This window comes from Schistocerca cancellata, chromosome 8, assembly GCF_023864275.1.
Source record: "Schistocerca cancellata isolate TAMUIC-IGC-003103 chromosome 8, iqSchCanc2.1, whole genome shotgun sequence".
Classification (NCBI taxonomy): Eukaryota; Metazoa; Arthropoda; class Insecta; order Orthoptera; family Acrididae; genus Schistocerca; species Schistocerca cancellata.
The window spans coordinates 393,438,235-393,450,807 of NC_064633.1; positions in this window are offsets into that span (position 1 = coordinate 393,438,235).

The window sequence follows — 12,573 nt, forward strand, 5'->3', positions numbered from 1 at the left end:
CATTCCGTTCAACTGCTCTTCCAAGTCCTTTGCTGTCTCTGACAGAATTACAATGTCATCGGCGAACCTCAAAGTTTTTATTTCTTCTCCATGGATTTTAATACCTACTCCGAATTTTTCTTTTGTTTCCTTTACTGCTTGCTCAATATACAGATTGAATAGCATCGGGGAGAGGCTACAACCCTGTCTTACTCCCTTCCCAACCACTGCTTCTCTTTCATGCCCCTCGACTCTTATAACTGCCATCTGGTTTCTGTAAAAATTGTAAATAGCCTTTCGCTCCCTGTATTTTACCCCTGCCACCTTTAGAATTTGAAAGAGAGTATTCCAGTCAACATTGTCAAAAGCTTTCTCTAAGTCTACAAATGCTAGGAACGTAGGTTTGCCTTTCCTTAATCTTTCTTCTAAGATAAGTCGTAAGGTCAGTATTGCCTCACGTGTTCCAGTATTTCTACGGAATCCAAACTGATCTTCCCCGAGGTCGGCTTCTACTAGTTTTTCCATTCGTCTGTAAAGAATTCGTGTTAGTATTTTGCAGCTGTGGCTTATTAAACTGATTGTTCGGTAATTTTCACATCTGTCCACACCTGCTTTCTTTGGGATTGGAATTATTATATTCTTCTTGAAGTCTGAGGGTATTTCGCCTGTTTCATACATCTTGCTCACCAGATGGTAGAGTTTTGTCAGGACTGGCTCTCCCAAGGCCGTCAGTAGTTCCAATGGAATGTTGTCTACTCCGGGGGCCTTGTTTCGACTCAGGTCTTTCAGTGCTCTGTCAAACTCTTCACGCAGTATCGTATCTCCCATTTCATCTTCATCTACATCCTCTTCCATTTCCATAATATTGTCCTCAAGTGCATCGCCCTTGTATAGACCCTCTATATACTCCTTCCACCTTTCTGCTTTCCCTTCTTTGCTTAGAACTGGGTTTCCATCTGAGCTCTTGATGTTCATACAAGTGGTTCTCTTATCTCCAAAGGTCTCTTTAATTTTCCTGTAGGCAGTATCTATCTTACCCCTAGTGAGATAAGCCTCCACATCCTTACATAATGGGGATATGGGTTGAGATTGACGGCACCTGGCGGATTGACTACAAGAGTCGGTGTGTTGGCCAGCCTGGATGTGGTTTTTGGCCGGTTTCCCACATCCCATTAGGTGAGTAGCAAGCTGGTACCTAAGACCCGCGTCTGTTACGCGATTCGCAAATATTTAGAAATCTTTCGATCACTTCACATGACCAGCAATACATACAGTTATGGTACACATACTCCACCCTGGAGTGTTAAGGGTGGTGACAGCGAGGGCATCCGGTCACCCATTAAACTAACCATGTCACTTTCGCTGATAACCGTGCTGACCCTGCTCCGAAGTAGGTCTAGGACACAATAAAAATAAAAATAAAAGGAAAGAGAAGATTTTTTTTTAAATTTTAATACTATTCGTCTTTCGTTTTCACATTTCCTTAATGGTTCGCTGTAAATTCCTAATGGCTTAATGGGTGAAAGGTGGCTACACTGAGCCACAGCGCCAGAGATCGCGCCAGAGAGTTTTGTTCCGCTGCCTCCACTGGCAGTGCTTATTGAGAAGTGTGCAGTGCTTGCTGAGATGTCGTAGTGAAGAGTTCTTGTCGAGAGGTCATAGTAGGGAGTGCTTGTGGAGATGTTGTAGTAATGAGTGCTTGTTCCATGTTTTATGCAGTTGTTTGATGGGCTACACAGCAGATGTTGTTCTAATGGAGATATTGTAATGATTAGAGTGCTTTTCATCAATATATATGAAGGTAACAAAACTCGCTTTTTTTCTCATTATTTCAATGTCTTGAATAATGCGTCATTACAGGTTCAGTCAACAAAGCATCTGGCTCGTGTTCTTGTATTAGAGTGTAATTCTGGTTTTCTTGTGTACTTATAGTATTTCTATTTTTTTTAATTACTTCAGTATAAATGGTATTTAAAACTTCTTGTCTTGTTGAAGAAGAACCATGCCAGATGTGTACGTTGAATCACACTCCCACACACAGAACAATTACACTTGTGTTTTGGTTTCGTAGGTTTTATAGTTGTTGGGGACTTAATTAATTAATTGTGTTAACGAAAATTTTCATTTCATTCTTTGTTGTTGTTCTATGCAGTCAGATTGCGTACAAAAACCAGTCAGGGCCAACCGGTTACGAAACTTCGTAGCCGGACATTCAGCTACTAAAAATTAAAAATATTTGCATTCTTTTTTATAATTAAGCCCCCATGCATGGGTTACATTAATAGTTACAGCTACTGTTGTACGGTAAATTCATTCCATTACGGCGTTTAGTTTTAGATTCTGCTGTGTTAAATAAAACCGTTTAAAGAACGTAACTGAAAAGATAAATCTGTTCGATGAGCAACCGAACAATGGGAATGCCGTTCTGTACAGAGAGCTGTGCGACTGGCGTTAAAAACAGCCAACACCTCGGACACTCGTGACGCTCCTACGAATGAAACTATCACAAATCAGAAAACAGGCCCATTTCTCGACACACCAAACTACGAATAATAGAAAACGAATGTTTTTCATTTGAATCAAACACACATGGATATAAGTTCCAAACCAGCACCCAATAACAGATATCCAATTGCATTAAAACAAAAAGCCTTCCGATATTTGCAAAGTGGCAGAGCCAATGACTGGTGTAACACAGGAATGATCAAAGAAGACGAGAAATGTGCTAACACACAAAGCTACGACTTCCGATGACAGCCACAGGGACATATATGGGAATGTAACGGGAGTATAAGGAATACTTCAATTACAGATAAGCTCCAAAATAATTATTTAAATGTAAACAATAACAAATTAACTACATCATTGCTGATTTTTTGGTACGATAAGGAAAGTGGCTCGTGTTCTGAATCTATGAAGAAGAAACATAATAGTTAACTGTAAACATCATGATTGTCCTAAATCCGTAAGTACAGTCACCACATAAGTTTCATGCCCTATCACTTGGATAGGCGTGCTATGTGTTATATTATGTATAATTTGCTCAAAAAGGAAAAAGTTGCGCTACCTTTTCCGATAATTGGGCGTAGTTAACACGGGAAAATATTTTTAAAATTAGTGTTAATGCTTCGTGCTGTGACCCCAGTCACTCTACTGCTTACCTAACTTCAGGGCGGCCGACGAAAGAGTTCTCAGGATTTTCAAACTGCCGGAAATTTTAATCGAGCTGTTGCTCAGTTTATCAGCGTTATTCATACTTGCAGCGGATCCCAATTAATGAGGTGACTGACGAAAGTGCGCAGAGGCTGCACGCCAATTAAAACATGGAAATGTTAAATAGTGAAATATCCTGCGTGCGAAAAGCTCTCCGCTCCCAGAAAACTAGCTGTGAACCGGGCAAGCCTCTAAGATATAATATAGCAATCTCAAAGTGCGAAAACGATTTGTAAGGTCCTACCAAAAACTCCTAAATTGGAGATTTATACAAAACTTTATTTGAATATTAATGGAACGTGTTTCAAAGAAAAAGTCTTTCACTAAACACAATAATTTATTCAACGAAACATAGTCAGAAATGACCAGATTATTCAAGATTTCTGAATCATTTATAAACTCACTGCATATAACTTTAACTGCCACGTTTTTCGGATGATTTGCAGAGCTACTTTCACTAACGAGATAACTACGATCTCCTAACGCGAAAGATCAAACAGTAATTTATTCAGAAAATACGTTAACCCTAAATGTGACGGAAACCTGCCGGTTGATCAAGAGGCTCTTGCACTCAGTACAGCAACTGTGAATCTGAGACAGGTTACTGTACAGAAAACAGCAAGTACTGACCAGGAGTACCGTATCACACCAGTGCTGCACCTGCCTAGCCTCACCGTACTTATTCTCGGGCAAGCTGTGCTGGACGCCGCCGACTTGCAGCTGGCTCCAGTGGCGGTTCTGCGGTTACAGATCAGAACCCTGGTCACCAGCCGAGATGTGCTGGCTCTGAGCACTATGGGACTCAACTGCTGAGGTCATTAGTCCCCTAGAACTTAGAACTAGTTAAACCTAACTAACCTAAGGACATCACAAACATCCATGCCCGAGGCAGGATTCGAACCTGCGACCGCAGCGGTCTTGCGGTTCCAGACTGCAGCGCCTTTAACCGCACGGCCACTTCGGCCGGCCCGCAATTTCAGCGTCCCGACCATGTCTTTGTTCTCTTTATTTTCTAGCGTCTTCCTACGCCCAGCAATATTTTCCCGCCAAGCCCTACGTGTCCGCCAACAGCAAAGAGTACAAACACCAGGCCCAACAGCGTGGATATCCCCCAGTACACAGAAACCCACGAAGAAAAGCGCCACAATACAAATCCAATCATACCGCAAATCGCCTTCTCACTTCTATTTTTTTTAAAAAAAAAGAAAAAAAAAACTTCAGCTCCGTCCCCATGACGTCACCGACTAGTTTATGAATGGCATGTTTTTATGTCCAGCGCTAGACCTGAATCAGAGGTCCGAAATTAGAAATCCGTGCACGAGGCTAGGCCCATTGTTCCAACACTCTGTGATTCTGCGAGAAAGTGAGCAAACGTTATCTAAAAAAATTCCTCTGTAACACAGGAAAGAGGAGCTCTCTCGCTGTTTGCATGGTGACTTGGTCACAGCTCTGCCGCTAGGCAGGCCCAAGTTGCAAAATACATTTTCAGACAACATAGTTGTGTGGAGATAACAGCGATTAATTTTCGTATTATCAATTATTCAAAATGACAGTCACAATCGCATTACTTATTTTGCCACCAACCGGTTTCAGCCCGCGATGGGGTCATCTTCAGGGCAATTTACACCATTTGGTCGCTCGCTGGAGTCGTCACCCTGCCTGTGCACGGTTGGTTACAATGCTGGTTCAGCTAGCGACCAAATGGTGTAAATTGTCCTGAAGATGACTCCATCGCGAGTTGAAACCGGTTGGTGGCGAAATAAATAATGCGAATGTGACTGTCATTTTGAATAATTGATTGCAAAATATATAATAGCTGCTGGGCCTCCCTCGCTGCGTGCTGGCGACCTGACATCCGTGCACACAGGCAACCGAGGCCACAGTCCCCACTCATTTCAAAGAGCTACTCGTTTTCCATAGCATTCTACCCGTCTTGTCCCAAACCCGAGGTGCAGTGGCTTCCTACACTCACCCAGAAAACAGGCCGTTCCAGCATCAAGTTAAAAATGAAAAAAAAAAATGAGGATAGAGTGCAGTATGTACAGTCCCTGGCTTGATATAGTTTAATAAACACTGCCCATCTCATCTGCACCGTGTCCGCCCCCGGTAGCTGAGTGGTCAGCGCGGCCGAATGTCAATACTAAGGGCCCGGGTTCGATTCCTGGTTGGGTCGGAGATTTTCTCCGCTCAGGGACTGGGTGTTTCATCATTTCATCTCCATCGACGCGCAAGTCGTCGAAGTGGCGTCAAATCGATATTTGCACCCGGTGAACGGTCTACCCGACGGGAGACCCATCACACATCTGCACCGTTTTATTTTTCTCCTTACTTAATCGACTTCATATAGGAGGAAAACGTATGCAAAATAGATTTCTGCGTTTCGTAGCAACAGGATATGTTCTTCTAGAATTTACAAACAAACAGGTGAGAGCAGCCTTCACTGACCAGATAAACTACTGACTTGCACACAATGCAGGAATCGACATACCTAATTATCAAAAGAGCTTCATTTAAGTCAAGTATTGAGCAGGCGAACATTGTTCTGACTCAAGGTGGAAAGTCACGAGAGCACATCGTGTGCATGTCGGAGTCGTTTTGATGTAACTGTTGGTGGGGCTGACGACGTTAGTAGTTTAATCCCTTTAAACAACAAAACAACCAACCAACTGCTGGACCAAAGGGAATCTGTACTACTGAAGCTGGGGCGACTGCATTCTGAAATTTTATGGTTTCCGCACGTTCACACAATGGTGTGCTTCTGACCTCAAAAGTCTAGGGCTAGCACCAACAGCTGGGAGGGACTGTAGTCAAGGACTGCCTCTTGGTACTTAGAGAACTGACACCGTCTTCTGTCCTCAGAGGTTTCCCCTCCCGCCTTCACTCCAATCCTCGAAACGAAGTCATTTATCGTTTTTTCTTTTTTTAAATGAACACACCGCCATTTCACTGTTTCGTTGTTTCTTTATGTACAATTCAGGTTCGGCCTTTAATGTCATTTTCATGTACTTGATTTTACGTCATTAACGTAAGTTGAAGGACACTTAATATGTTGTCAAGCTCAATGTAGGCCACAAATTAAGAATAATATTGGCTTCCCAAGATATCACATCTGGAATTTCGTGGGGAGTCAATATTTTTCTTAATTTATGGCTAGCTTTGAGCCTGATAACATGTTAAGTGTCCTTCAATGTATATTAAAGACATAAAATCAAATACTAGAAAATGACATAAAAAGCCGAAACCTGGGTTGTACTTAAATAAACAATAAAACAATCAAATGGAGGTGAGTTCCATTAAAAAGGTGTTGTATGACTGTTCGTCAGGAACATCAAAAACTATTTAAAGTCGCTTTGTAGCATGGCTCCTTCTCCAGGAAGACGAGGCATTTATGTTTTTGTCTGAATTTAAAGACTGCCGCCATCCAGAGCAAGTAATCAGATCCTCTCAAAACGATTGCATCCCAATTTAGCTTCTAGCGTAGTGTTCCTCAGTATGCCGACGGTATCGGTTATAGTCTGTGTTCTTTCTGAATTTTTAATCAGGAGTAAATTTGCATTTAGTGCCTGGAGAAACTCGATATCAAACTGATAACGTGACACAATTTCACCACTGAGTCACTCGTTGAAAATGAGTCCGTAATCTGCACAGGTATGTATTGATTTATATTTATCTGAGGTTTCTTCCTTTGTTACTGGCCTGTAGCGCAAACACGCTTGCGCGTCCCGAAGCGTGACGCTTCTTGACAGGGTAGTGACGTCACAGTATGTCATTCCTTCCACGCCGATCGGAAATACGAGAATTCGCCGATGACAGTCTCTGCCGCATTTTATTTTCTCTGTGAGATTGTTGTTGTCATCTAGACGCAAGCGTTTTCGTACGGCAGTATTTCGTTTGAATAACTGGTGCAGACGGGTTCTGAGTCGTAATTATGGGTGCTTTGTTCGAGCGCACGAGGCATCTGAGGGCCCGTCTGGAGCCGAAATAGATAATTGGTTCTCTGCCGCGAGCTACCCTCAGAATAGGCACGACGTTCTAACAACAGGCGCGGTGATTTAAACGCCTGACAGAACACAGACTCCAGGGACCAATAAACAATATCGGCCTTGTTACGGTGTCAAGGGCGTAAGCGAGAATAAACTTAAGTGCTCCACTCCTTTCGTTTCTTGTGTGCGCTTTCATTAATGGGAAGGTAAGTCCACACAATTCTTTGATCATAGATCCAACGCATACGTACTTTTGTGACGATGAAGATGAATCTCATTCACCTTTGATGTCGAGGGTGAGCAGCTATTTCTTTTCGCCCGTACTATAATATTATAAGATAGCCGTGGTTTACAATTATCATTCTCACGGACATCAATTCGTATTTCTAACTGATAACACTCACAGATTGTTTCCATTAATATCTTCGCTGACTTACGCTGCAGTATGATAGCTTCAGAACAACCATTCTTTTAAGATTAGTATTGTTTATTCTATTCTTATTGGACAACTTACTAACAGCTGCTTATTGATGTGAAAACGTGGCATACTGTGCATTGCTGCACTGACAATTATATCTGACAATAATGCATTCCAAGTAACTATTCACGTGTCACGTGCATCTTGTTCTTCGACAGTTTCTGCACCTGAAATAAATATAGAAGTATTTCAATAGGTGTTGGCATTATCAGTTGAGCATCACATACATTAAAAGTGTAATTTTGTTTATATCTGACATTGCAAAGATAGAAATTTGGAAGTAGACTTGACGTTACGACTTTAAAAATTGAGACACGATGGTCGGTGTAGAAATCATGGTGGGTTGTATATACTGTACACAAGCTGAAGCTGAGTGGTATTTTATGGGCTGATAATGTTCTTGTGAATCGAAACTGGTAGAACTATAAAGGGGTCCGTATTTCAAATATCTGTATGGTTTCCTTCTTGTCATTCATAAAGTGCATTAACGCTGTCGATCGCCACCTTTCGAAGCTGATTGTACTTGCATTGCAAGAACTGTTGTTGGAAACCCTAGGCGCCCACGATACCTCTAGACATTGCTTATCTTTCTAAAATCGTACATTACTGTTATTTATTCTCAACTAAGTCCATGAAAAATCAGGAGCCGTTTAATTTATTGTGATGTTTTACAGATGGTTTTACCGCCACCGTTCGATACAGCTAGGTAGTATATATTTACTGAAGCTTAAAAGCAACGTAAGTTCTTCAGTTAGAGTTCACATTTTTGCTGTGGATATTTTGTATCTACTCCGCACGATCCTCGGTGCTTCTAACATTGCTGTTGAAGTTTTTGATGGTAACTTCAGAATGCGTAAACTGAGTTCCACGGGAATCTTTGCCGAGTCATAGCTCACGTGAATATTTTCCCGTTCGTTGAACCCCATTCAGAATTCGAGCAAACGCAGTAAAAGCACGCCATATGCCTCAAACTATCAGAAGGATAGTGTTAGTTAGCAGACTCTCTGTTTTGTCTTTATATGGAACCACAGAGCAATGCTTACATTTCATAGGAACTTAAACGTCAGTTGACAAATAGTGTAGTGTGTGCGACGCTAAGACCCAAAACAGTTCTGTAGTCTAGTGTTACCCAGAAAAACACGCTGTGTTTCTGCAGTCAAGGAATTTCTCCAAGGAGCATAACTTTGCCAGAGAAAATTTTCTCATGCTGTTCATTGTCTCCTTACTAAAACAGAAGGGCACTCACACCTAAAAAACTTTCGCTGCACAGTACAAGAGGCTACAATAAACATCGGCCCTGGGATAGATAGTTTCATTTCTTTTGTTATTTACGCAGTCTGTAAGTGTACTATTTAAAATTATTTTTATAGTTCACAAAATGTATTTTTGTGGTTTTCTTATTAACTAAGGTTTTCTTTTACAGGTAAGCGGAATTCTTAATTCCCAAGCACCATCAGCCCCACAATGTGAGGTATTTATCACGTTAATTGTTACATGAAATATATATGCATGTTTTCTGTTCTCTTGAGCCGTTCAACTAAGAAAGAAACTAATCTAGAACGAATCATTTCTTTATAACGTTACATATATCGAATAGTTACCTATATAATTTTGTAAATGAAATACTTCCGGCTGCAATTATCAACACTAGACATAAATTGATATATCGCCACTCTTAATTAGAATGTGTCACTAATATCCAGAGCAACTACAATTCAGAGGAGTTTTCACTACCTCGTTCCATTATTATACTGTCCAGTCATCCACAAATATGAAACTGAACCAAAGATAAAATAGGTAGCCCTCGGAACTGCAGTTAATATCCTTTAACAGTGGAACTGTCTGCGACGCTATCAGAAAATGATCAAGAGTATGCCCTCTCGTTAAAAGGAAGCAAATGTCGAGACCCCGTGTTATTAAACATATACTGAGTACACATGGCAAATTCAACAGGACAGTGTCGAAAGAGACAAATAGGGAGACAGTGACTGTAGATGACCGAATGGTGAAAGAATAATAGAATGAGGTGGGAAGACAAAGCCGAGAGAAAAAGAGGGACAGAGGGACGTAAAGAGACAGCAAGGAGTAAGAGGAAGAGGCAGAGAGAAAGAAAAGCCAGAGTGAGGGAATGTAGTGGGTAAGAGTAAGTTACAGGGGGAAAGGGAGGTTCAAAATGGTTCAAATGGCTCTGAGCACTAGGGGACAACTTCTGAGGTCATCAATCCCCTATAACTTAGAACTACTTAAAACCTAAGGACATCACACACATCCATGACCGAGGCAGGACCGTAGCGGTCGCGCGGTTCCAGGCTGTAGCGCCTAGAACCTCTCGGCCAGCCCGGCCGGCAGAAAGGAAGCGGGAGGTGAGATAGATAGCAATTAAGACAATTTGCTTCCGCCTTATACCTCAGTACCAAAACAAAATAGAAATTGAAAGTGACAAAAGGCTGAATTACAAAATAGTAAACGGTGAAGACGGAATTACTTCATATTTCGTAAATGATATTACAGAGACAGTAGTCGTTATTGGAAGTACATTAGATGAAAAATAACATACAATAATGAGTCGCAATCTGAAAATACGACTAAGTGCAACCTGGAAAAAGCGCAATTACAAATAAAATAGTAAATGTCAGTCTGAATGTCGGAGATTAAATGGAGAGTGGTACAATAGTGACAGAATCGATGCACACAAATAACTCTACAAGTAATATGGAAATAGTCAAATTTCAAACTCCATGAAGAAACACTTAAAAATGAATGAAATTTGGTTCACATGCGACCTGTTATGATACAAAAACCTTACAAAACATCGATTTAATTTAAAAAAAGCTACTTTAACAATTGTGCGGTCAGTGTCTTAATAGCCCACATCTCTAGACCTTGGCTGCACATAGATCTTCGTTAGTGTTTTAATCACTTTAGATTCAAGATACTTGCAGGTAATTGTGACCATATCGCGTCGTTAATGGTAATAAATAACTTTATCAGATATCAGTTTTCTATATTAAATGAATAGTGTGGGCAAGAAAAAGAGTTCGGTGAAACCCATAATCTATACTTAACCATAATGTTGTTAGTGTATCTTGAAACTTCGATCCGAAAAATAGTTTCTACATCTAGATCTACATCCATACTCCGCAAGCCACCTGACGGTGTGTGGCGGAGGGTATTTTGACTACCTCTATCGGTTCTTCCTTCTATTCCATATTGTTCGTGGAAAGAGAGGTTGTCGGTATGCCTCTGTGTGGGCTCTAATCTCTCTGATTTTATCCTCATGGTCTCTTCACGATATATACGTAGCAGGGAGCAATACGCTGCTTGACTCCTCGGTGAAAGTATGTTCTCGAAACAAAAGCCCGTACCGAGCTACTGAGCTTCTCTCCTGCAGAGTCTTCCACCGGAATTTATCTATCATCTGTGTAACGCTTTCGCGATTACTAAATGATCCTGTAACGAAGCGCGCTGCTCTCCGTTGGATCTTCTCTATCTCTTCTATCAACCCTATCTGGTACGGATCCCACACTGATGAGCAATATTCAAGCAGTGGGCGAACAAGTGTACTGTAACCTACTTCCTTTGTTTTCGGATTGCATTTCCTTAGGATTCCTCCAATGAATCTCAGTCTGGCATCTGCTTTATCGACGATCAACTTTATATGATCATTCCATTTACAATCACTCCTAATGCCTACTCCCAGATAATTTATGGAATTAACTGCTTCCAGTTGCTGACCTACTATATTGTAGCTAAATGATAAAGGATCTTGTGGATTGGCAAGAGAGCCAACCCTGTATGAGAGGAAGCCGAAAGGCACGCGTTTTAGCTCACGCAGGCTGGCGTGAGGTCTCGAACAGGTCAAGGAAATTCGGACTAGCAAAAAAGGACGTAGCTGTGGAATACTTAATTTTAATTCATAAGTGGTGAACATCGCTCTTGACGGTACATGTTTTACAGCATCAATAGTAACTGTAATGGCGCCTTGCTAGGTCGTAGCAAATGACGTAGCTGAAGGCTATGCTAATTATCGTCTCGGCAAATGAGAGCGTATTTTGTCAGTGAACCATCGCTAGCAAAGTCGGCTGTACAACTGGGGTGAGTTCTAGGAAGTCTCTCCCTAGACCTGCCGTGTGGCGGCGCTCGTTCTGCAATCACTGATAGTGGCGAGACGTGGGTCCGACGTATACTAACGGACCGCGGCCGATTTAAAGGCTATTACCTAGCAAGTGTGGTGTCTGGCGGTGACACCACAGATCTTTCTTTCTATGTATTCGTAGCACATTACACTTGTCTGCATTGAGATTCAATTTCCATTCCCTGCACCGTGCGTCAAGCCGTTGCAGATCCTCCGACCCGACGGTGCAAGAGTCGTCAATTGTGAGAGTTATGCAGGGATATACGCAGGCAGAAACAATCAATCCTGTCTCTATGGGATTGACTGTTGTTATTTCTCAGCGGAAATTAAATCTGAATTATCGAGTGAGAATCATATGGAAGATCTCTGAATTCCACGCTTGAAGAAAATCCCCATCGACACGCAAATCGCCGAGGTGGCGTCAACTCAAAAGACTTGCACCAGGCGACAGGTCTACCCGACGGGATGCCATAACCACACGACATTCCATTTGATTTCAGTAACACCGTAGTGCAAGAAATGTAATACGAACAAGCAAATCGCACCGGTGCGCAAATTTTAAGGATGAAAATAACTTACTTATATTGTGTCACTGCAAAGCAACATATCTCTATGAACCTTTCGTCACACGTAGAAAGAACTGCTCTAGTAAAGTACAGAAAGCAGTTATACAATTACGCATTGGCACGAACAGAATTGACACTTTTATTCGAAGACAATAGCTACACTGAAATCACCACGATGTATGATGGTCTCCTGGACAAAGGCGGGACGTGGCTCTAAAT